This window comes from Ostrinia furnacalis, unplaced genomic scaffold (assembly GCF_004193835.3).
Source record: "Ostrinia furnacalis isolate ACB-3 unplaced genomic scaffold, ASM419383v2 OfSCF4074, whole genome shotgun sequence".
In the NCBI taxonomy this organism is placed as follows: Eukaryota; Metazoa; Arthropoda; class Insecta; order Lepidoptera; family Crambidae; genus Ostrinia; species Ostrinia furnacalis.
In genome coordinates, this window is record NW_021134313.1 from 50,727 (window position 1) to 59,800 (window position 9,074).

A 9,074-nucleotide genomic window follows, 5' to 3' on the forward strand; every position below is an offset into this window, starting at 1 on the left:
CTTTAAAAAATAAACGTAAAAAACGACTTACCTCTAGAATTGCCGCACAGCTAGGAACGCCCTGCGCCTCATCTTCTAGATGAAAACCAAAAAAATTCCATACAACTGAACGTATTCAATTGCATGGTATTTCTTTGGTTTCCATCTAGCAGGTCTTCCACGGCAGCTCTCCCCGGAAGAAATGGATGAGTCTACTTCGTCCCTTCTTTATATAGCCTTGAGAAATCTGGAAAGATTCTGGTTTCTTAGGCGCAATCAATAAAGCTGATTCTGCGCACTAAATCATTCGATACAAGTACCAGGCAGACTGTTGGGCCTTTTCGTAGATATTCTAGTTATTTCTTATTGTTACTGGCCAGTTTTAGGTTCGTTGTTGTAATTAATGTGCCTTTTAAGATATAGAACTTTAATTACCTATTAATCAAAGCAATAAATGTATTTCTAGCAAAATAATCAATACCTCGGCCCTATACATGGGGTGGGATACCAATATTTATGTGTACCTTTTTGGGTTAATAAGAATGTACTTATAGAGGCGTATGGCACAGAAAAAATAGTATGATTGCTCTTTGTTCATAAAGATAATAGTTATTTTGTAAATACTTCTAAATACTGAATATTAAATTAGTTCTTTATAGCCTGTTCAGCATTACTTCGACCAGTTTAGCAATATTTTCAATCAAAATTATGTACTTTGCTTAAAACAACGTAAATCGTTAACTTTTCATGGGAATTTGCATCATGAAGTTATGGAAAAATTCCTTTGAGCATGTTACTTTACTTTTTCCATCTTTAATAAATTACGTTTTTAGAATAGTAATCTAGAAGTAATATTCACATAATAAAATTATGCTATTTCTAAAAATGGGAGGGTAGATAATGAAAATGACAAATAATTTTTAAATCATACATATTTTATTTATACAAACATATCAAAGTCAACCAACTTAAAATCTATTTTATAAAAATATTCCTTATTCATAGTATTAACTTGCAATCTCCAGTACTACAAATTTTCCTGGCTATCTTACCTTGCAATGCCTTGATTTTATCTATACTAATACAGTAAAAATAAAATAGACAACATTATAAAGAGAGTTCGCGAGCTCAGTTTGTGATGATGATCCATCCGACCGATTTCGGCCATGGCGACCACTCCGACTTCTAGCTGTCTTGGCGGCGCTAGTGTGCCCGAAGATGGCTTAGTTATAGTATGCGCACACCGTTGATTTTTCGTCGCCCAATAGTTTAGTCGGGCAGTTGATCAGTATGGGCATGTATGGGAGTGCGCACACTACGCCGATTCGATTTGGCCGATTCTTCATACAAATTAAAATCGGGCACAACTATCGGCCAACTAAAAATCAACGGTGTGCGCCTACTCTTATTTTTCCTAGTTGCCTAAAAAATTTTTTTTAGTCCGTAATGTTTAATATCAAAAAATATTGGACACATATATGTATTTTTATTTGTCAATCTAACAAATAATTACATAGTTATGGTGCGTTGAAGTTGCGCACGACGTCACAACGTGCGGCATTTTTAAGCAAGCGATGACGTCACGGGCCTCTTCTTATGAACTTTGGGGCGCTTTATCTCTTTAAATTTTCATTAGTTTGAAAAAGTGAAAAATACGTGTAGAGTATTTTTTGATAAGTTAACTGACGGACTAATTAAAACTCTTGCTTTTTGACCCAGGCAACATCCCCATTAATCCGGCCAGGAAACTAGACGTTGATTCTTCCCATGCACCATTTAAATCATGTTCTATTACATTTTTTATATTTGCACCTACTTCTTGAACTTCTTGACCTGAAGCAGGCAACTAGTGCTCAAGAAAGGTGCTGACGTAGTGGCGTATAATATGTCACTGTGTTCAGCTGTAAATATTGTAAACGATTCTCTTCCTAGTATTTCAAAGCTTAATAAGGCCTTCATGTGATTGTCAATCAACAACCTTTTGTTATTGTATCTATCACATAGAAGTTTCTACGCTGCATTGTAATTGTCTGCACAAAACTTAATAGATTTAATAACTAATGCAGCGCTGCCTTCCAGTAAAGATCATAAATAATGAAATTTATTAAGGAAATTAGCCAAGCGGCTGATTGACTGTACAGTACAGGTGATGGAAGAGCTGGCGCATTTCTTGTCCAACGAATCAGTTTGACCATTCAGCGCGGAAATGCAGCCAGAATTCTGGGCACCATGTCGCGTTGTTTGGACAGCGATTTGGGACATATTTTTTATTTGTAAATATTTAGTCTATGTACGTTAATTATTTACGTTTGATGATTTGCAGAATTTTTCCAATATTTCCAAAGTTTACGATGCTTGGCCGGAAAGATAATGAAGTCGCCAAGAAAAAACCGAACACTGCCGAGCGCGCCCGATCGTCAATCTTTGGCTGCCTTCACCGCTCTCCGTTCGTTCGTATTTTTTAGGCGCGAACACTATGTTTTCTAGCTAATTCAAAACCTGCGTTAATTTTGGGTAAACATACTCGTACGAGTACACTATAATGTATATTATAATAATTATGACTCTTGCAAGCTGTATACTGATGTCTACCAACTCATTTCTTGGTTTTCTTACCCTGAAATGCCCCAAATAGGGTCCAAAACCTAACAAATATGACAAATATATACAAACATACTACACTAAGTTAAACTATAATAGATCGGCGTCCCAGTTCTTGCGTTAGTCGTTCTTGCTTAGCTTTGGCTTCTTTACCTACAAAAGGTAATTATCACGTCATTTGATATTCATATTATTATTCATCATTATTTTGTTTTATTTTATTTTATTTTCTGAGCCAAGTTGCGCGCAAAATATGTAAGCGCTAATGCGTATAAAGCTTAGTAAATAATCTAAGTAACGTTAAAACATCCATAGTCATAGTCATAAATGTTTATTATAATGTTTATTTATCGATATCCCTTTTATCGTTTTGTTTCGCACTCTGTCCTTCGTATAGGACTTTAGTGTCAAAAACATATTATGTCCTACTTCTACTTAATATATTTAAAAACCAATAACATGTTAGAAAGAAGGAAAGAAATTGGTACATTTACATCTATAAAAGCGAAAGGTCACTGAATCACTCACTCATCACGAAATCTCAGAAACTACAATTGCTAGGAGGCCCAAATTTTGCATGGGGGTTCCTTTTAGATACGTGGGCGTTCACTAAAACGGGAAATTCAAAAATTCAACCCGTAAGAGGGTAAAACGGGATCCACGCGTACGAAGTCGCGGGCGGCCGCTAGTAAAACAATAAAAATACTACACTCGCGAGCAAAACTATGGAATCACTTACATGAAGTTGTTTCCACGCGATCTTGTGTACTGACGAATTTGTTAGTAACAAAGAAAGTGGCACCATTTTAAAGATTAAACTTTTACCTTTTAATTGATACCAAATTCATTTAAATCACACCGGTATTTAAAAAGAAATCCCGGCTGATGTGAAGAAGTAAGGAAAAAGACATGTATCAACTGTTTGATACGTCGCGAGTTGCGGCCTACTTACCCCCTATAAAAACACGTGTTTTCGGATTTTTGCTTTCACACATTGATCCATACACATCTCCGCTTTTTTTGACACTTTACCTGCGATTCTACACCTACAGAAGCAGCACAAATCGTTGCACTATTGCAAAAAGGGCTCAGCCAGCAGGCTGTCGCACGTCAGTTCCACATAAGCCAGTCCTGGGTTTCGAAAGTTTTAAGACGCTTTCGGGAGACTGGTGGCTTTATCCCGAGACCAAGTTCTGAACAGCGCCGGTGCATATCGCAGAGGGATGACCGTTTTTTCATGTCAACCTCTCTATGAAATCATCATTTGAGTGGTATCGACGTTCAGCAAGAGCTCAGAAATGTTCGTAGGATAGCTGTTAGCGTGTGGACAGATCGTCTAAGATATAAGCAATAGAATTTGACTCCAAAAAGGCCTGCCACAGGCTCGAAACTGACGGCAGGTCACCGACAAGCACGCTTTCAATTAACTCGCACTTATTTTGATGGGTAGGCGAGTAATGGAGGCGGGTTTTGTTCTCCGATGAATGCAGACTGTGTTTGCAGTGCAGCAGTTGAAGAGGTCGGGTCTATAGGCAGCCTGGGGAGCGATTAAGTGATGCCTGAAAGCTCCCCTGCCTGAAAGCTCCCTGGCATCCAGGAACCGCCCGCTCGCTGGTCGTTCACTGGGCCTCGACCAACGTCGACTCACCCGGTGGGCTGGTACCGCGCCGAGGGCGGGACAGTGGTGCCAGGTAAAAGCCCAGGCAGTCCGTCGCCAAGCGACGTCAAACCACCGACTGGCAGTAGCCAGTCGAGATGCTGCACGGGCCATGAGCACAAGCTCGACGCCCGAACCGGCCAAGAAGGTCGAAGACCTGTGACAGGGGAGCGATTTGTGCAGTGCTGGTTCGCTGAAACAGTGGCTTATGGGGGTGGCTTGCTCGACTTCCCATCGAGATGTGTACGAGCAAATTGAAAGCGTGCTTATCGGTGACCTGCCGTCAGTTTCGAGCCTGTGGCAGGCCTTTTTGGAGTCAAATTCTATTGCTTATATCTTAGACGAACTGTCCACTTTTTGTATTTTGTAGACAGCAGTTATGTATCTAGAAAACTGGACCGAAATTGAAAAATTTTACTCGACTTGGCGGTTGCACTACCGTGCCCCCAAATATTTTAGTTTTTCCTTGATTCATACACCAAACACTACTTATATTCCAAATTTGAAGCTTCTAGGTCTGCTAGAAGTGCCTTAGAATTTTGATGATCGGTGAGTCAGTCAGTGAGTCAGTGAGTGACAAAATTAAGTAACTTTGACCCGTTATAATTCTTAAACTACTGGTTCAAATTGAATAAAATTTTAAATATACCGTGTCTTTACAATGCCTGCATAGCTAATGAAAATTCAGCCTTCTAGTTTTATCCACAACGAAGTTACAGGCGGTCGAAAATGGCCTGAATTGCTTCGAGAAAAGGATGGTACGGCCGTGCCGCTTTTTTGCTCGACTTGGTGGGGGCACTGCCGTGCCCCCAGATACCTAGTACCTATTGGGTTTATATATATTGGGTTGGGGACCTTTTTATAACTTTTATCGTTTCGTTTTCTTATTTTTTTAACTATGTTTTTCATTGCGAAATGAAATAATTTTCTATCTTCTTCTTTCTAAAAATCAAATCATTAAAAATCCTTATGTGCTCAGCTCAATATGGGTCATACAGATAGTATATACAGTAGTTTGAAGAAGTAGGTAAATGTTTCACCTTATTGCCTATCACATTAAGTATGCAAATATACTGTTTATACAATGAGGGCTATCGTTTTTATACTTAACAGTTGGCACCCCTGGCGATTGACAGGACCTTACTCTACAGTGGCGCCATCTTGATGAATGCAAATGCGATAGTCCTCCTACCACTTTCGCGCTCACCAGTTGGTGCCACTGTCTTCGCTACTAGCAAGTGACAGGACCTTACTCTACAGTGGCGCTAACTGGTGAGCGCTAAAACGATAGCCCTCTATAGGTATAAAAAAATTTACAAACATTTGAAAATTAAATATTAATTAAATCTGCACAATATTACTTACTGTTAGCAGTAGCAAACATCGAGGTAGCAATTTCCCATGAAGAGGTACTCGCTCAGTCCCTTTCTATCCGTTTCATGGAGACGAAATCGACGCGGGCGCAGACAACTCTACTCCCCCTTCGTACGCTGAAATGGGGAAGAATTGTTAGCATTTGTAGAACAAGACATAATGATAGAATTTTCACAATGGGTTTTGTTAGTTTATGTTTTATTGCTTGGAAACTGTCGAACGATCTTGTAGTTTTGTGTTTTGTTACAAAAAAAGTAAAATTTTATAAAAGTTTTGTGTTTTGATATTATGTTATTTTCTAGATGTTGTTTTATAAAATTTCTGAGTTGTCTCACTTCGAAAGCTTTAAATTGAAGGGTTTCTCCGAAAAATTCCGAACAAAGTTTGCGTAAACTTGACTAATTCTTTAAGAGTATTACAGTGAATTATTAAGGAAAGACTTTATAATTTGGACGCACAGAGTAAAGAAGCAAACTGAGATAAATCCAAACTTTAAATATTTCAAGTATTCTTAAAATTATATTTAGGGTTTAAGTTTGGGGTTAACTTAATTTTATAGAGTAATAATTAAAATAAAAGATTTGAACCTAAATCTTAAAAAATAAATAATTATTGTTTCGCACAATAAACTTTTAAAAAATACATCTTTATTCACAAATCATGACCTGTTTTCGCAAAATTATTTTTTAAGACTCGCGCTTCCGATGCTTTTAATAAAAAAATAAGATAATTGCTTAAAGATGATCGCATAATCATACTAGTAACTTAACAGTGCATTAGCTTCGTTGCACAAAACAATCAGTCAAAGTAAAATTATTTCGCTAAAGTCATACAAGTGCTAGAATAAGGGAGCGTTGCTGGCCCGATCGATATATGTACACGCCTTAAAGCGCCACCTAGCAGGGCGGGCGTGGGCGGGCGGTTCTAAGCGTGGGTAGGTGGCAATGCAGTATTTAATTGAAAATTTCGCTTATGCTTCAAAACCACAGCTAATTCGATGCAATAATAATTATTAGGCATTAATTAGCTTTGCACAACTTCAGTATCACTTTTGTATGAATAATTCGCCCATACTGCCTAAAGAGACAAAGGCGCGCCATTTTGAAAATCGATACCTTGACTTCAGTGGTGCAATGGTGACGCAATTCGAGTTGCATAGAATACAGATTTTTACAAGAAAAAATAAATTTAAGGAGCTAATAATTTATGATTTTTCAAATATGAAAACAGGTAATGATGACAAAAAATAATTCACAAAAATAAAATAAATTAAAAAATACTTACCAAGGTCATATACTGCAATGTTTCTTTATTCTTCTTTTTCGGCAGGAATTACTGTCACTGACTTCAAAATTTTAATTTAATGGAGACATTTTGTTTAATATTTTGCTGTTACTTTGAACGTGCTCACGTATATAGAGTCAGTTAGTAACTGTGCGCGTCGTCCCCTCTCCGGCCCTTATATACCCTGGCCGACCCCCAAACTTTTGGGAACAAAGGGACGAGATGATTAGCGAGGGCTTTATGAGGGAAGTACCTTGCCCAGACAACTGTATTGATTTTTAGGGTGGTTGCACGAGGGACCCAAAATCCTTGGAAAGGGACAAAAGATTGAATATACTCGTCGGAGAGTCAGATAACATGGCGGAAATTACTGAAGAAAAAATAGACATAATAAATCTGGAGATTTTTCACTTATTAGATTTGTTAGACTATCGTATGTACAAAAATCCTTAGAACAAATAACGCTACTTGTACGGCGACGATATCTAAAGTCATTTGTTTTCAATAATACTATACAGGGTGTTTGGCGGAAGGTTAGACAACTTCGTGGGTGTATAGATAAGGTCATTTTAAGAATACAAGTTCGCCCATTTGATCCTAAGTGAGCTACTGTTCTTTTGATTGATATTTTTGTTTTTATAATATTTTTTTCCGTTTGACATGAAAACTGCTTCAATTTTTATGCTTTTTATTTTTTTATTTGATATTAATATCGAATAGGTCTTAAATCAAATAAAATAATTTCAGATCCAGATAATGATTGGATAGCTAATTACGAGCTGTCAAAGTTTAACAAAAGTACAAACCACGATAAAAAAATCAACTTAGAATTCGTTTGAAAAAAAAAATGAATGGTGATAATGAATTGCCAATGTGCTAAGCATCTCTAGCTTCTCTTCTTTCCAATGATATATGACATCATATAAAACATGCAAGACTGGTATGTATTTGATTTCGACGACGTCATAAATAAGTGACTACAAGATCAAAAATCAAAATCAAAAATATTTATTCAGTTTAGACCACAAGTGGCACTTATGAACGTCAAAATTTAGTAAAAAAGAAAAGGTAGCCCTTATGGGGCACTTTACATGTCTCCTTATCTTTTGGGCCCTACCAGCGCTTCGAGTAGTAACTTATTAGTAAAGTGTGCTACAATCTATACATAATTGACTTATAATTATTTGGATATTATGTATTTTATTACTGACTCTACTATGACTTAGTTTTTGTATCTCCAAAATATGAAATTATGAGTTTGATGTGTGATTTTTCCAACAAAAGGTAGCCTAAGTTTGTCTCTCAGAGCCAATCCAACTCTAAATTTCTAAATAATAAAATAAGGGCAGAGTTTAAAGTGATGTTTAGTGTAATTGTCTGACTGAATAAAAGGGTTGTTTATTTTTAGAACAGGTGTAAAATCATAACATAATTATACAAGCAATTTTCTTTTATCTTTAAAACAAAATCGCTCATATAGCGCCCGTGCAAAGTTGCCCTGGCTCTTTAGTTTCAAATTTTTTTTCATTTATTTTACTTTTATTTTCTGTAAATATTACTTTTGTATATAGTTTTGATTTTTTTTATTTCACTATAGATTAATTATAAAATAACTGTAAATGTTTTTGAATATTAAAATAAAACATTTTTTGAAACTATTAAGTATTGTGTCAATGCGCAAGTCTACGTAAAATGTTGACCGCTGGTACACTGCAGCTGGCCTTTGACCATCTGTTCCCATGAGAATAATTTGGAAACACTTATAATACCTGCATCTTTTGAAGTCTGGTCTAGAATTCAGACCCTATTTTTATGTCAGTTAGCCTTAACGGCATTCTAAGTGTCTCTTTCAATACTGGTTATAATAAAGGGTCTTTTTAAATACGTCATTGAACAAGGATTATCTCGGACATAATATCAGTGTGTTACAATGGTTATTACATTTTGTAAGGGCTCTATGAAGTACTGGGTGAATAATTGTACTGGAGATTGCAAAATATAAAGGATCCTTTGAAAATGTAATTGTACGCTTGGATGATGATTTTTAATAATCGTTTAAAGCTGCAGCCGCACTCCGCGTTTGGGATTAAGAAATATCTTTTAAATCTTTATAAATAATCCGAACAATAGATAACAAATGTTATCCCCGGAATAACTGTTTTAATTTCGACTTAAACTA

The 9,074-nt window shown here is 36.5% G+C and overlaps 1 protein-coding gene across 2 annotated transcripts in view; it reads right to left on the reverse strand.

The window, feature by feature from the left end:
- The window catches only part of LOC114358662 (uncharacterized), a 49,611-nt gene extending 42,580 nt beyond the window's left edge, over positions 1 to 7,031 (reverse strand). Inside the window, exons 1-2 of one of the 2 annotated variants that reach the window (XM_028312684.1) lie at positions 6,896 to 7,031; positions 5,603 to 5,727 (exon numbers count right to left, since the gene is read on the reverse strand). The gene's annotated coding sequence lies outside the window, so the exon portion shown is untranslated. Of the gene's footprint in view, positions 1 to 31; positions 180 to 5,602; positions 5,728 to 6,895 lie in introns of those variants that run through there. The other variant, XM_028312685.1, reaches the window with a different exon arrangement.
- Between the last annotated feature and the right edge of the window lie 2,043 nt (positions 7,032 to 9,074).